The sequence below is a fragment of the Lissotriton vulgaris genome, chromosome 4_1 (genome assembly GCF_964263255.1).
Source record: "Lissotriton vulgaris chromosome 4_1, aLisVul1.2, whole genome shotgun sequence".
NCBI lineage: Eukaryota > Metazoa > Chordata > Amphibia > Caudata > Salamandridae > Lissotriton > Lissotriton vulgaris.
In genome coordinates this window covers 669236223-669252713 of record NC_141691.1, presented here as the reverse complement: position 1 = coordinate 669252713, position 16491 = coordinate 669236223, and positions in this window count along the sequence as shown.

The following is a 16491-nucleotide window of genomic DNA, read 5'->3' as shown; positions in this document are numbered from 1 at the left end:
GTGGGGGGCACAGGTGGGGAGTATTTAAAATAATATTATATTTTTAAAAAGTTACGCTTACTTACTGCTGGCCTCCTCCTGCTCGTGCCTCGGTGATAGGACTTTCTTGTTCCAGCAAAACACTCAGTGACTAGGTGACAGACTACCTGTCCAATCCCCGTGCTGCACAGCAGCGCGGGAATTGGCCTGAGCAGGCTAGAAAGACGCCCTGCTCAAACCAGGGAGTCTGTGAGGTTTCTCCTGCCCTGCTCACTGGAGAAACCTAATTGCACATGTGAGTTTTGGTCAGCCTGAAATGTCCAACACACACATGAGCACTTATGGAGAGCACCTAGCACTTCTCCTCCCACTCCCTTGCCTCGGCCCGCCCCGCCCTGTACATGCTATCAGAGCCAGCGGCTTCAAAAGAAAACAATATTGAAATATAGTTTTTTTTTTGCTGCTGCCTCTGAGCCGGTGGGCGACGCTCCTCTGCCATTACGGAGGGGTAGCCCCTGGGGGGGGGGGGGGGGGGGGGGTGTCTCGCATAGCTGCGTGATCGATATAATAAAGGGCGTGGCTTAAAAACACCTAAGCTAAAAACCTGTGCTTCGCATACTGTGCCACCCCACTGGTATTTTGCTGCTTTGCATCCAAACATAATAGAATAAGTAACATTACACCTACAAAACGCCAGGACTATTGTCTATGTCAATGTTTATTAGTTGCATAAGATAAATAAGAAACAACTATGGATTCATGGTATATAATAGTGAAAATGCTTCAGTTGTGAAATGATGAGACTTTGAAAGTACTATAACGAGTCTCTTTGAAGTTACATTAAAGACAGTGAAGGGTGGTACTGCTGCAGAGTAAAGATTTGTTTTCCACCCTGAGGGTGAGGGCAAAAACGGATATCCCCTAGAGACCCGTCTCAGCACCTGCTTTTAAGAACTGCCGGTGCATAGCACCGGCAGGACCCGGCCCACTTACAGCCCTGTCTACACTGGCCTGCCTCCCTGTCATCCTGGCACCAGGACGTGACGCCCAACACTGGGCACAGGCTGCCGGCACTCCCTTGAGCAGAGAGGAGAAACGTGGCCTCCGTCGTGTCCCAATCGCTGACCTTTGGGACGCCCTGGTAGTTGCCCACACGGGCGTACTCCCGCAAGGGCACCCTCCAGAGATACGCGATATACGCTGCCCACCCTTCCTACTCTTGTGAAGGACTAACATGTGATGCTGTTATTTAACTACCTGTATTTGAGCTCAACGCCTTTACCATTGCAACACACTCTTCAGGACCCCCCTCCCCTCCTCCCCTTGAGTTGTTATTCTTTACTCGCGTGTTTATGTGTAGACTTTATAAGCATGGTTGCTAGATAGCCACTGCTCCATCTCCTATCCGGTACTTGTACTGACAATTTAAAGCAATACTAATGATTTCTGGTGCACGAATCTAACTGATCAATGCTCATAAGACTTTTATGTTTTTCTGTAAGCACTAAGGGCCAGATGTAGGTAGACATTTACCGACCGGTAACGGCCGATTCGGCCGTTACCGACCGGTAAATGGCTATTCTAGATGTAGGTGGCCTATTTTACCGATTTGGTAAATTTACCGAATCGGTAAAATACCGAATCGGTATTTTTACCGATTCGGTAATTTTGAAATGTAGGTGGGACTCTACAGGCCTTACCGAATCGGTATTTTACCACCCAATCCAATTGGGTGGTAAAATACCGATTCCAGGTGTGCATGCACATGTGTGCGTGCACACCTATTGCATGTGACAGACGGACATGCCCTTAGGGCATGTCTGTTGCCACATGTCACACATGCCTTAAATCGGGGTGCTAGAGGGTGTCAAAGTGACACTCCCTGCACCCTTGCAAAATTCGGTATATACCGAATCGGTAAATACCGATTCGGTAATGCCCATTGATTCCTATGGGCTTCAATGCCCATAGGAATCAATGGGCATTACCGAATCGGTATTTACCGATTCGGTAAATACCGATTCTTACAGATTCGATAATTCAATTACCGATCCTTTCTACATCTCCCCCCTTCTATTTTACCGATTCATAAATACCGAATCGGTAAAATTCGGTATTTATGAATCGGTAAAATTAACTTACCTACATCTGGCCCTAAATCAATAAAAATGGTTTGGTGCAAAAAGAACTTTCAGAGCTGAGACATATACCTGTTTTGCGCGTCCTCAGCATACTAGTCAGCCATAGGCCGTAGAGAGAGCAGTGATCTTGGATATGCCAAGACATGGAATCCTTCATTAAGGTAATTCAGGAGCAGTTCCCTAATTTGTCAACTTTCTATCCCTCGCCCTGTATGTCCCAGGTTAGTCTTTCAAGTGGCAGCAGTGAACACAGCCTTCCCTTCTATTGTATCTATGGAGATGTGACACTTTTCCATCAAAGGGCAATTGTTTCACCACCAACGTCATATTCGTTAAAATTCTTCAATCGTTCCTGGGCATCTCCATCATAGTACGTGGTTTTAGGGCAAATATTCCAATTGCTGGGTCTGAAGGGAATGGGTAGCCCAAAATGTCCTTTATATTGGCTTAAAATATCCTTCCAAAGGGTTTGTATCAGTGGACAAGTCCACCAGCTGTGCAGCTCATCCCCAATCATGTCAAAGCCTTGCCAAAATGCTTCCCTTCTGCACATCCCTGGTTAGGCTGTACATTTACCAAGGAAGCAAGATTTGAAATAACCTGTAGCAGTTTTAGATCGCATTCATTTCTGAAGTGGCCTAAACATGTCACAAGTAGCTGAATGCAGATGTTGCGCATCATAAGTCATTCGTGACCTCCATTTGGATAATGATCACTGTTTCAACAAAAAATTGGGATATTTGTCTTGGTGTGGCCTGCACAACCCTTTAATTCTAACAATCCAGTATTCTGACATTCCGGTGCTTATCATGAAAGGTGTACATGTGTGGAAGGCACAGCTGTGCATCTGTTTTTATGTGTGTGCAGTGTCTAAAGTGCATATGTATTTTTTCGAGTTACTGCATGTACAGCAGGTAGAAAAAACTGGATAGAGTGAGCAGTGGTTGCCTCTTTCTGCTTCTGAGCTGTGCTGTTTGCAGTACATGCAGTGCCTCTGATCACTGCTTTAGACTGTGCATTTGCATAAGAGCAGGAGCACAGCTGTGCCCTACATGAAAAAAGAGCACAGCATACCTGTCTGCCAAATTCTCAGTTAGGTCCAACTACTTAAATTGTGCACTATGCGATAAAAAATGTAATACAAGCATCTTTGTTAATCACAATATAAGCTGTGTGCGAACACGTATTATTAGGTTCTAAATCAAGGAACAACGGAAGAATAATTTCTGCACAAATGCATCTTGTTTATCAAACAGAGCCAATACGAAGGTAAGAGCAAGTCCTGCACATTTCAAAAATATGAGTTTTGTGGCTTTTATCGATCCCGATATATATTGGGTGAGATAAAAACCTCATCCCCTGTTAAATTTCGGCATGTCCAACCTGCAACAATTTAAACGGAGTAAAAGACCCACAAAATATAGGTGTAGCCCTTTTTTTTTGTGCTGTAAAGGCCAAATCTACGTTTTGCCCCATTTTAGGGGGAAAGCACATGGTAGGTGCTATTTATCACCTGCTATAAAAACCAACCTCGTGGTATTGTTGTATATCTGGTGCGATAAAATCACATCTAACAGTAGGCCACACCTAATGATGCATTCAAAGTGTTATTACATTTAGTAAACACGTCGGTTTTCAGGAATGGCACATCTTCAAGTTCCTAAAGTAAAGCTGTTGAAAGCATGCTTTGAGGGCATTTATTAACCAAGTGGGGTATAATAGGTGACATTATAGACAGTCTTGTAGGGCGTGCTACTCACCTGCGAGGGTCTGAAGGCGCTCGGAGGGGGTGGGTGGGGGGGTCTGCTACTTCTCGACTTCTCGAAGAGCCAGGTCTTGAGGAGTCTTCTGAAGGTGAGTAGGTCTTGGGTCTGCCGCAGGACGGTAGGCAGGGTGTTCCAGGTCTTGGCGGCGAGGAAGGAGAAGGATCTGACGCCGGAGGTCGCTCGTTGGATGAGAGGAACAGCGGCGAGGGCGTGGGAGGCAGAGTGGAGTTGGCGGGCGGGGGTGTAGAAGCTGAGTCAGCTGTTAAGGTAGTCTGGCGAGGTGTTGTGTAGTGCTTTGTTTGCGTGGATGAGGAGTCTGAAGGTTATCCTTTTGTCAACGGGGAGCCAGTGTAGGTCTCTGAGGTGGGGGGTGATGTGGCTGCGACGAGGGATGTTGAGGATCAGACGGCCAGAGGCGTTTTGAATACATTCTAGTTGTCGTAGCAGTTTGGCTGATATTCCTGTGTAGAGTGCGTTGCCGTAGTCTAGCCTGCTACTGACGAAGGCCTGTGTCACTGTTCTTCTTATTTCAGTGGGGATCCACTTGTAGATCCTGCGGAGCATGCTGAGGGTGTTGTAGCAGGAGGAGGAGATGGCGCTTACCTGCTTCGGCATGGAGAGGGAGGAGTTGAGGATGATTCCTAGGTTGCGTGCGTGGTCAGTGGGTGTTGGTGCTGCTCCTAGTGTGGTTGGCCACCAGGAGTTGTCCCAGGCTTAGGGCTGGTCCTAGGATGAGGATCTCTGTCTTGTCTGAGTTCAGCTTCAGTCGGCTGCTCCTCATCCAATCGGCGATGGCCTTCATACCCTTGTGGAGGTTGGTCTTGGCGGTGTGCGGGTCTTTGGTGAGGGAGAGAATGAGCTGGGTGTCGTCAGCATAGGAGATGATGTTGAGGTTGTGCTGGCGCGCCACTTGTGCGAGGGGGACCATGTAGTGTCGGGCTGAGGGAGGAGCAGGCGGCGACGTCTGGGTCGGTGTGGTCGTGGGTAGGTTCTGGGCGAGGGTGGTGGTCAGATGGTCCTCTGTGACTTTGCTCCAGCAGCGGCGGGGCAGCTGTTGGGTGCGGTGGTGCGTGGTGACCTTGTTGAAGGTGAAATGGATGCAGCAATGGTCGGTCCAGTGGAGTTCGGTGGTGTGGTCGAAGGAGACGTGGGTGTGGGTGGAGAAGATGGGGTCAAGCATGTGGCTGGCGGTGTGGGTGGGAGTTGTAATGAGTTGTCTGAGGCCGAGGTTGGCGAGGTTGTCGATCAGGCAGGTGGACTTGGCGTCATTGTTGTTCTCGAGGTGGAAGTTCAGGTCCCTGAGGAGGATGTAGTCTCTGGAGGCGAGAGCGTGGGTGCTGGCGAGGTCAGCGATGGAGTCGCTGAACTGCGCCCGGGGAGTCTGTAAACGAGTGTTCCTCTGAAGGTGGTGTTGGGGTCGGTGTGGATCTGGAAGTGCAGGTGATCGGCAGTGTTGAGGGTGTCGTCTGAGTGGGTGGAGACCTTGATGGAGGACTTGTGGATGATGGCAATTCCTCCTCCCATTCCGTTGGCGCAGTCCCTGTGGGTGATCTTGTAGCCATCTGGGACGGCTCTGGCGATGTCGGGTGCCGAGGAGTCATTCCACCAGGTCTCGGTCAGGAAGGCGTCTGGTGCGGAGGTGTCGATCAGGTCCCAGAGCTCGACGGCGTGTTTGTGTGCAGAGCCGGTGTTCAGGAGTATGCAGCGGAGGTGGTTGGGTCCGGTCCTTGAAGGTTTGTTGGCTCTCTCGCAGGTGAAGCGGCATGTGCGGCAGGAGAAAGGTCCGTGGGTCCGTTTCGGGGCGGCTTGGAAGCAGGTGTGGTCTCTGCCAGTATTGAGTGCGTGGAGTGTGCTGGCATTGTATCGGAGTATGGCGTTGTGGCGTTAGCGGAATCCAGGGGTTCTGGCGCTGGGCGCGGTCCAGGTGCGGACAGGGCTATGGGCTTATTTTTATGAACGTCTTACAGGCCTAGTAAGAAGACATAATGAGAGCAGACAAGATCACAGAGAGACTTGAGAGAGCGAAATTTGAATATAAAATATATAGTAGCCATATTTAGATGCATATGTTATAAACGTAGAAATGAAAAACATATCGTAATGTAAAGTTGACGATAATAGCATAAAGGTCAACTAATGTGATAACATGGTATAGGAAATGTAAATGTATTCACATGTTAAACATGCATTAGATTTAGAAGGCCCGTATACATGATGGGTAGACATAGAAATGTGTAGAAATGCTTATGAAATTTAGAACGTGCAAAGTAGAATACATGTACGTGTATAACTTTAAAATGGAGTGACATGAGAGAAAAACGTAGGGAAATGTAACGTGGAGAAATGTGCAGAGAATTTATATAACGATGTAACCAGTGAGAATATAAAAGTTATACTCTACGTAGTTTATATTCTAGGTAAAATGTGTTCAAGCATAACTAAGACTTTGCTAAAAATACGAATATATAAATGTATGTTAAAGGTTACACTGTGTAGAGGGGTTTTTGTAGGAATGCTAGAAGAGTTTAGGTCATTTGTGATTATAACCTGACTGACCAAGAGTTCGCAGGAGCTTAGTCAAATGTATGTAATTTAATGGGCTTGTAAAAGTCGTAAATAGCTTGATGTGGACGTGAGAGCCAAGAAGTCTAACACTTGTTAGATTTAAGGTGACAATGCCGGACGGAGCTTATTGCTCGTACGTGAGGAGAGACACTTAGAATCTTGAACTGTGTTTTGACAAGACCATTCACAGGACCTAGAAGGGTCAAGTTAAGCGACATGGAGTTAAAGTCTTGTCTAAGGTCATTTGACTTTTGCACTAAAAGTGTCAATGAAGGTAGCCAGCGAGATGATGAAGATGACATCTAAGGAGAAGGGTCAACTTAATGAACGACGCAAGGAGTGGACCAATGGAAGAAGCAAGAAGTTGACATCATCGGGGAAAGTCCGTGGTGGGCGTCACGGGGCGTTCCACCCACAAGATGATTGTGTATTTTAGGGACAGCACCCCGGGGAGGAGGTAGCCATTAGCAGAGCAATTAGCATTAGGCTAAGGCGAGAGCGAAGATAAGGGTAGATGCCTTGAGCAGATGCGCTGAGAGATCAGAGCGCAAGGGAGCAGTAGGCCGAGGACCCTTAGAGAGCGGATGGGTAGGCAGAGAGGGTACTGCTTCTAAGATTTAAGAATTCCTTTAGAGGCTAAGAGAGTTTGAACTTCTTTGGGAGTCAAACTGCTGACACCTTTTTAGGGAAGAAACTTGCGAAATAGGGATGTCACATAGCATAGAGTAGGGACAGTTTTAACTTGATTATTTTATCTTACTGCAGATGACGCAGAAGGAACCACTTCACGCTGAAGCTTTGATTGCGGATCTAGAGACTGATTTTGTATTTTGTATACTTTGAGATTTATTCTGTAAGGATTGTATTGCATTCAGATTAACTTCATATAAAACTCTTAAAACTTCATCAGTTGTAAGTGGTTCTTCAGAGTGGCGTCAGTTAATGGGGTTTGTCTAATCTATGCGGGGGTTGTCCTTTCCTCAATGACAGATACTAGCGGTCCAAAATAGATGAATGAGATAATTTATTAAATCGATTATAATCATAAATTGATATCAAAATCTCATTCCCCGCAGTTGGTAGCAGAGTATGATGGTTATCTTCTTGAGGAAGACGACCTAGGCCAGGTTAGTTTACCCCAAGGTCCCTAGTCATCGTCGACCAGAAGAAGAATTGCAGCCGAAGACGGTGCTGACGGTGCGTCAAGAGAAAAGCAGCAGAGTCGGTCGAGAGTGAGTATAAGGGTCATGCGTTGTAAGATTGCGGTGTTTTATGTTGTTCCTGTGTTATAATGTCAAGCGGAGTTGAATGCCTGTAGTGTGATTGAGGGAAGGTTGTGAGCGCGCGCAACCGGATGAAATCTTATGTCCAGAGGACTTAAGTGGTTCGGGTGTATCGAACACCCAGAGTAATTTGTCTACCATTGAAAGGGGGTCATGAGGTACCATTGATTTCCCGACAGACCGATGATAGGGGGAGCGTATGAGTGAGTGAATGAGTAACGGACGCTGGTCGTACGTTTACTGTGTGTAAGTAACCTATCAGTTGAGGCAAGTGTCCGACCGTAAGAGGAAAGACGCCGTGCCAGTTGAGGTGACAATTACAGTTAGACTGTGGCCGTACAGTCAGAGAAAAGTGATCGCTTGGACGGAAGTAGTCATTTTTCAGTGTATGAATGAAAACGCATGTGAAATCGTGAGACGAGTTGAGAAAGAAGGAGAATTGCTGCAAGAGGGAACGAGTGACGTCAGCATAGAACTCCGCTGAGATTGGGTAGTTTGTCAGACGTCAGCGAAGAGTCGCGCTGAGATTGGTCGGTCAGCGTAGAGTCGCGCTGAGATAGGCCGATTAGCGAGAGCCGCATAGGAATTGGTTGGTTGGTTGTCATCGGGACGTAAACAAGGAAGAGTAAGAGGAAAATTGTAGATTATCGAAAATGAAATGTTTTAAGAGTTTAAGAGCACTCTTTAGGAGAAATAGAAGAAACTTGTATGCCGGAGAGGAAGCTCCACCAGAAGGCACACCAGCGTATTATATGGCAGTGAATGTAGGCTTACATTCGATACTGTGGATTTCCGAGTGGCACAGGCTAACTGAAGGGCATAAAGAACTGGCGTTTCCGAGATTCGGAACATTTAAACTAGATGTGTTGAACCAGCTGAAAGCGACAATGCTTTCAACAAGACCTCTACCGAGGCCAACACAATTTGAAGCACTTGGTGTGTGGTTTAGAACAGCACACGAAAAGAGCGTAAAAAGGCGCCAAGAAAGAGTGAGAAGATCGGTAAAGGCAGTGCAGGATGCTAAATGGGACGAGGAAGCTAAGAAATGGAGGGTGCAGAAGATAGAAGCAGATAAACTGTACCCGATGCTAGAAGTTACGGGAGAAAGGAAACCTATAGAACCGGAAGATGAGGAAAGCGAGTCGGAGGAGGATCTGATAGAGAGGCTATTAACAGATAAACTACCTCCATACAGCGGTGAACTTGCGAGTCCCATATTACCGCAAGCGGACGGAGCTAGGTGGGGGGAATATAAATTGATCCCAGTAACGGAGTGGGACGCTAACAAGACTGAGGAAATACCCCAAACTAGTTCTGAACAGAGAGTAGTGGGAAGATTTGTGGTCCAAAAGGTTCCTGAGACGCAATGCGCAAGGTCGTACCAAATGCCAGACGCTTTACAAGTTCCTGTTACCATAGGCCCTATTGTGTCAATCTACAACCCAGAAGGGGTCCAGCAGGAGGAACAGGCACGATGGGACAGTGAAAGAGCAGAAGTGGAGAATAGGAATGCCACAATGAATCCCCAAAGGCAAATACTAGCACCGATGAGTCGGAGTACCCCATTAGATTCTGCAACGGGTCCCAGGATAGAACAGGGAGGTCAAAGAGGGCCAATGGATTTGAGGGGTCCTAAACCGAAGTCTTTTAAAGAGTTAAGAGAATATTTGAAAGAATGGGAAACTGTCGAAGAGGCTCGGGGTAGGAGTTTAGAAAGGGGACCTGAGTGGAGAGAAGAGGACAACAGGATTCTCTCTCATTGTGGAGCTGGCGAAAGCAGCCCCGAGTGGGAGAGAGGAAGTCAGGAAAGCAGAGGAGATACTTGTCCTACCATTAGCGGCAATAGACAAAGGTGCAATGACAGGAGCGCAGGGTGTGGCGAAGTGCCTCGCGTCACCTTCAGTGAAGGGGAACGTAAGACACAGGAGTACCGGAATACCTTTAGGTGCACACACCATGCCCCAGGTGAGGATGTGAGACACTGGAATCACGGAAACATGGAGAGTCGCGAAGCGTCTCGACATGCATCCGGCGATAGTGGACGGTGTCAGGAGAACATAGGGAGTCGCGAAACGTCTCGCCATTCATCCGGTGATCACGAAAGAGATCACGGGAACATGGAGGGCCGTGAAGGACCTTATCGTTTATTAAGCGACACCAGACAACAAGCGTGTTGCAGTGGGTTAGAACAGAACGGTGGATCCTATCTCGTATCTGGAGAAACCGAGCCGAAAAGACGGAATGTAGGGTTGGGGGACGGAGCATTATTCCACCATACCCCACGCGAAGACGGAAAGGCTTGGGATCTAGAGAGGTGGGAACAGAGAAATGGAAGCAAGACTCCTCATAACTCACCTGTGCTCAGGCGTAGGGCGCATAGTGGAGGTGAGAGGGATATGAGAGAACAACACAGAACAGAAATGCTGAAAGCTGAAATAAAAGCAAACCGGCTTGACGTAATGAGTTTGAAGTCAGACTTGGATGAAATGATTGATGGCACAGTGGCACTAGAGAGATTAGACTTGTATACACCAGACGAAATATTGTTCTTATCCAAGGATATTACTCGGAGGGCGAGGTCAGCTCATGAGAACCTATCTAATTTGGCAAACAGGTATATGGTAGACCTGTCGCGAACTAAGGCCTTACAGAGTAACCATAGGCTAACTTGCACAGATCGGGATCTGGATGAGCGTAGAACGATCGCGCTGAAGGTACACATAAGGGAATTGATCCTAAGTATCAGAATATGGAAAGATCTGGATAGATGGGAGGAAAGATGGTCCAAGAAGGGCTCTGTCAGACGGAGTACACTTGGGAAGTCCCAGGACGCAGATTTGATGCGAATGGAAGCTTTCCCTTTGCGAGAAATCGCGAATGGAAGCTACGTTCACGTGCCCTGGAGTAGGGGGGATTTGGCGGCATTTACCAATTCCTTCCCAAAGCTTAGGGATAATCCCGTCGAGTGGTACAAACAGGTAGAAAGATTCGTGAAGATCTCGAAGGTACTGTGGATCGATTTGAACACACTGTTCGATATCGTAGTACCCGGAGATTTGTGGACGGCGTGCAAGCTTAGTGTCGAATGGCCTAATTGTGAGCCTCCGAGAGATACCCGGACGAATGGTCCATCAGTTAGAGTCATGGAAAAATACGAGAGAGTAATAACATGGCTAAAAGAGAAAGTGCCGGTGCAAGACATAGACTGGGTTAAGATAGATCGAACTACTCAGGAACCGAAAGAGACAGTTCATGAGTTCTATGAGAGATTATTGAAAGCATTCAAGCAGTACAGCGGGTTAGATGTAATGGATCCTAAGGACATTGGACAGTTTGTTTCAAAGTTTGTCCTCGGATTGAGACCGGAAATATGCCTAATGATCCAACAGCATCTGATCTGTTGGCAGAACAAACCTTTAGATGAAATTCTGAGGTATGCAAGGTACTGTAGTGACGAGATAGACTCTAAGGCAAAGAAGCTTAAAGAAAAGTTAATGCTAGTGCAAATGCAAGCTGCTGGAAAGGATAAACCACGGCAGCAGGGAACAGGAATGCAGGCGAAGAAACAGAATAATCAGAGCAGAGATGAGGAAGAAAGACCGAGACCGAGAATGGATATCGCGACACTGAAAAAGACGACGAGATGCCATCAGTGTAACGAGGTGGGACACTGGCGACGCGAGTGTCCTTACAATGTTGAGTCAGGGGAATTAGAGCAGGAGGAGGAAGAGGTTCAGAACAACGTGGTTAAGGGAGCCACAGTCCCGAAGGGCAAGTTTGTCAAAGGGGGGACTCAGACTCCTCGAGCCCCGTTTCCTCAACCACCTCGCATCTCAAACGGAGGGAAAACCTACAGACAGATGCCATTGTTTGTAGGAGGAGAGGAATGCTACTACGTTGATCCACTTACAGGGCAGCGGGCGAACAGGGAGGAAGATTGTACTTTAGGAGCCGCCCTGGAAGTAGATCAGAGAGAACCATACGTAGAGGCTGAAGTAGCGGGATGTCCTACAACCTTTTTGGTGGATACGGGGGCCACTCGATCCACGTTGAGATCCGCGGTAGTCCCAGGTCTGCCAATATCAGGAGAAATGGTTCAGGTGGTAGGAGTCGCGAACAAAAGGATGACGAATCCTCTGACCGAACCAGTGTCAGTAAGGATAGGGAATTACAGTGACGAACATCAGTTTGTGATCTGCGATTCTAGTCCTGTGTGCTTACTAGGGAGAGATTTGCTGTGTAAATTGAATTGCACGATACATTGCACACCAGAAGGAGTAGAAGTGCAGACCAATGACGAGGATGCTGATTTCAAAGTCGTAAACTCACAAGAGTGTGTGGAACTATATCCTACCTTAACAGTGGAGGAGCTTCCACAGGATTTGAGGGAGAAAGTCTCAGCTGAGGTATGGGATTTTACTGGGGAAGAAATAGGATTGATCAAAGGAGTAGAACCGGTAAAGATCTTGGTAAGACCCCACGCTGAGTACCCAAGAACACCACAGTATAAGCTAACGCCAGAAACGATTGCAGGAATAAAGCCTGTGATCGAATCCATGATCAAACAAGGAATACTGAAGGAGATCGTGGGTAGTCCATGTAACTCCCCGATTATGGGTTTGCAGAAGCCTAGTGGAAAATACAGAATAGTGCAGGATCTTCGGAAGATTAATAACATTGTTGTTTCATGTTGTCCAGTGGTACCGAATCCATCAGTGATATTATTTCAGATACCGTTCCAAGCTGAATGGTTTACAGTGATAGATTTGTGCCAGGCTTTCTTTTCGATACCTTTAGATGAAGAGAGCCAGTATCTTTTCGCTTTTAAGCTGGAAGATCGCGTCTTAACATGGTGTCGTATCCCTCAGGGGTATACAGAAAGCCCATCGATCTTTAACCAGTTATTAAAACGAAACCTTGAAAGTCTAGTACTGCCCAAGAATTCGGTTCTAGTCCAGTACATAGACGACCTCCTAGTTGCGTCAGAAACTGAGGAAGCTTGCAGGGAAGACACTATAACCTTGCTAAATCACTTGGCCGAGAACGGACACAAGGTGTCTCCAAGTAAGTTGCAATATTGTAAAACTGAAGTGCAATACTTGGGCCATAGGATTGAAAAGGGAAAGCGGAAGGTGTCTCCAGACAGAATAGAGGCGATTATGAAAATGAACGCGCCTACAACACAAAGAGAAGTCAGGATGTTTCTGGGCATGGTCGGTTATTGTCGACAGTGGATAGTAAACTTTTCGCTGAAGGCTAAACCGTTATTACAACTGACGCACAAAGGAGTAAGTGATCCGGTACCATGGGACAAAGATTGTTTGATGGCATTTTTGCAGCTGAGGGAGGACTTATGTCGCGCCCCGGCTTTGGGAATGCCAGATTATACTAAACCTTTTTTGCTTTACTGCTGCGAGAGAGAGGGATGCGCTTTAGCGGTTTTGGCTCAGATCCACGGAGATGCGCGCAGGCCAGTGGCGTATTTTTCGGCTACATTAGATCCAGTAGCCGCAGCGTTGCCCGGATGTCTCAAATCCGTAGCTGCAACGGGTGTCAGCATTGAGAGATCAGAGAGCGTGGTGATGGGACACCAGTTAGTGGTGTATGTACCGCATTCTGTGGAATTGTTAATGACCAGGACGAAGACTCAGCATCTGACGAATAGCAGGCTCACACGCTACGAGCAAGTCATACTGGCTGCCGAGAATGTGACCCTAAAAAGATGCTCTGTCTTGAATCCTGCAACCTTGATGCCACTTCCGAATGAAGTGGATGATGAAAATTGTACAGATCATGACTGCCTCGATGTGACTGAACTATGTACCAAACCGAGACCTGATATCGTAGATGAGCCATTGACAGACCCAGACGAAATTTTCTTCGTTGATGGTTCATGCGTAAGAAACGATGTCGGTCAGCTGAGAGCAGCTTATGCAGTATGCACGATTACCAGAGTCATAGAAGCCGCCTGCCTGGAAGGAGTACACTCCGCACAGGTAGCTGAAATTGTTGCTTTGACTCGTGCTTGCTTAGCAGGCGACAAACTTCGAGTCACCATATACACCGATAGCCAGTATGGTTTCGGGGTAGTTCACGATTACGGGCAGTTATGGTCTCAAAGAGGTTACATGACCTCCTCGGGTTCTCCCATTAGGAACGGAGAATTCGTGAGACTTCTGTTAGAGGCTTTGCAAAAACCTATGGCCATAGCAGTGGTCAAATGTGTGGCACATACAAAGAATCTTGATTTTGTGTCACAAGGAAACCGCTATGCGGACGAAGTAGCGCGCTATTGCGCGGAGCAGGGATATTCTCACACTGATGTCAAGGTGGGGGGAGTCCAGGAAAGAACTGAATTGACCATGTTGCTAGATACTGTAGATACGTGGGATGAGTTAAGAGCTGTACAGGAAAATGCACCAGATGATGAGAAAAGGAGCTGGGAAACAGCAGGGTGTGTAAAAAGCGAGATGAATTTTTGGGTTTCTGCCGACGGAAGGGCAGTTTTACCAAATGAACTTGTTAGTCCAATGGCAAGGAAATTGCATGGATCAGCACACATAGGTAGAGATGCTATGGTGAGAGTATTCAGACAAACATGGTTCAACCCTAAGTTTAGAGTAGCAGCAGAAGCAGTGTGTCAGCGATGTGCGATCTGTCAACAACTAAACGTGGGTAAGAGAACACCAGTTACATTGAGTCACATTGGGAGGTCTGGGGGGCCTTTCAATAGGATGCAGCTTGACTTTATAGAAATGCCTCCATGCAACAGACTTAGATACGTTTTAGTGATTGTCTGCATATTTTCTAGATGGGTTGAGGCTTACCCTACACGTAGGTGCGATACACTTACAGTAGCAAAATTGTTGCTTAGAGAGTTGATACCGAGGTTTGGGGTGCCATCCTCTTTGGAATCGGACAGAGGAACTCATTTTAATAGCGAAGTGGTGAAGATGCTATGTTCAGCTTTGAATATTGATCAGAAGTTACACTGCAGCTATCGACCAGAAGCTTCAGGGATTGTAGAACAAATTAACAGTACCATCAAGTCCAGACTGGCTAAAGTTTGTTCATCGACATCCCTGAGTTGGCCAGACGCACTTCCAGTGGTTCTTATGAGCATACGTAGCACACCTGATAGAAGAACAGGTCTCTCTCCACACGAAGTGCTAATGGGGAGAGCTATGAGATTGCCATCGGTTCCGACTGCAGCGCTAGTGAACATCACAGACGATTTGATCTTGGACTACTGCAAGGGACTATCTGATGCCGTTAATTCTGTGTCCCTCCAGGTCCAGGCTGCAGAGGTTCCATCAGCACAAGATTTGTGCCATGACCTGAGTCCGGGAGACTGGGTCCTGGTGAAGAAGCATGTCAGGAAGAACTGCTTAGACGTGCGTTGGCGAGGACCGTTTCAAGTCATACTTGTAACGAACACTGCGGTGAAGTGTGGAGGTCTGCCAAACTGGATACATGCCTCACACACCCGAAGAGTGCCAACACCTCCAGAAGAAACAGCTCCTCTCTCGGATGAAAATCCGACGGGAAGCGGAGAAGCCATAGAGGGGAAAAGCCAAGCTGTGGAGGTGATCGAAGAAACTGAAACTGTGTTGGAACAGGACGACGAAGGTCAGGACACTAGTGGGACCGAAGTCGCCTCAGGAGAAGAAAGTAATTGGGAGTCCGACACAGATATCGAGCAGACTGAGAGTGACCAAGAGACAGGTCCTAGAACAAGGAGCGGAAAGACAAGCAGTAACGAAGCCAGTTGGCCGGAGAGAAGGAAAAGGCCAAGTTCGGAAGAAAAGAAAGAAAGAACGCTTGTCCCGATCGCTGAAGAATCGGATCAGGAGGAAGAAACGACAGACTCAGGAACTGAGAGTCCACGAAGATCGAGAAGGGTACGTGTGCCCTGCAGAAGGTACGCCACCCCAGAGTGGACTTATCTAGCAGATGTCTTGGGGACAGAAATCTGGGAGAGTGAAGAGCGTGAAAGTAATCGATCTCGATCCATTTGTGGCAGTGGAGATATGGATGTTGACGCCTGGACTCGAGACTGAGGGGTTACTGACTTTCACACTTCCCATACCCCCATACTTGAGTCGGATTACAGATTTAGTATTGAACAGATTACAATTGCCAACATTTGGTCATCAAATATCAGAGGAAGAAGATAAAGTCATTCGGTTTGAGTTGTTGGAATTTGTTGCAAGAGCTGCAGGTACGAGAATAATTGTAGATACATAAAGACTGTCGTATATAAGTTATAAAGAAGAAGATAACCTAGCGCCGAGTGGAAAGAAGAATAAAAATAGGGATTACATTTAGAGGACGGAGAAGGGCTAGGGTTGTCTGCTGCTAAAAAGAGAAATGACATTTTTGTGAGAAAGAGACTTTGTTGATAAAAAGCACTTTAAAGGACTGAGAAAGCAAACAAGCAACCAAAGACTGGAAAAGAGAAGTTTCGCTAGAGAACGAGGTACGCTGTTTGATAACATGGAGAACGGAAACCCAAACCGAAAAGCTAGATGTATAGTAGGTACACTTATAGCAGTAGTGATATTTCTCATAATTACAGTAGTGACAATATCTTACATAATAGAACATGAGAACGATAAAGAAATAGCAAATGTAAAAACTGTAACGACTTTGAAACCTGTTCTTGTGGGGAAGAACGAAGGGAACAATGCTATACGTGAAAAGGCGTTACTTACAGATGAAGCTCGTAGATTGCACGTAGACGAGTCACAGGGAAAT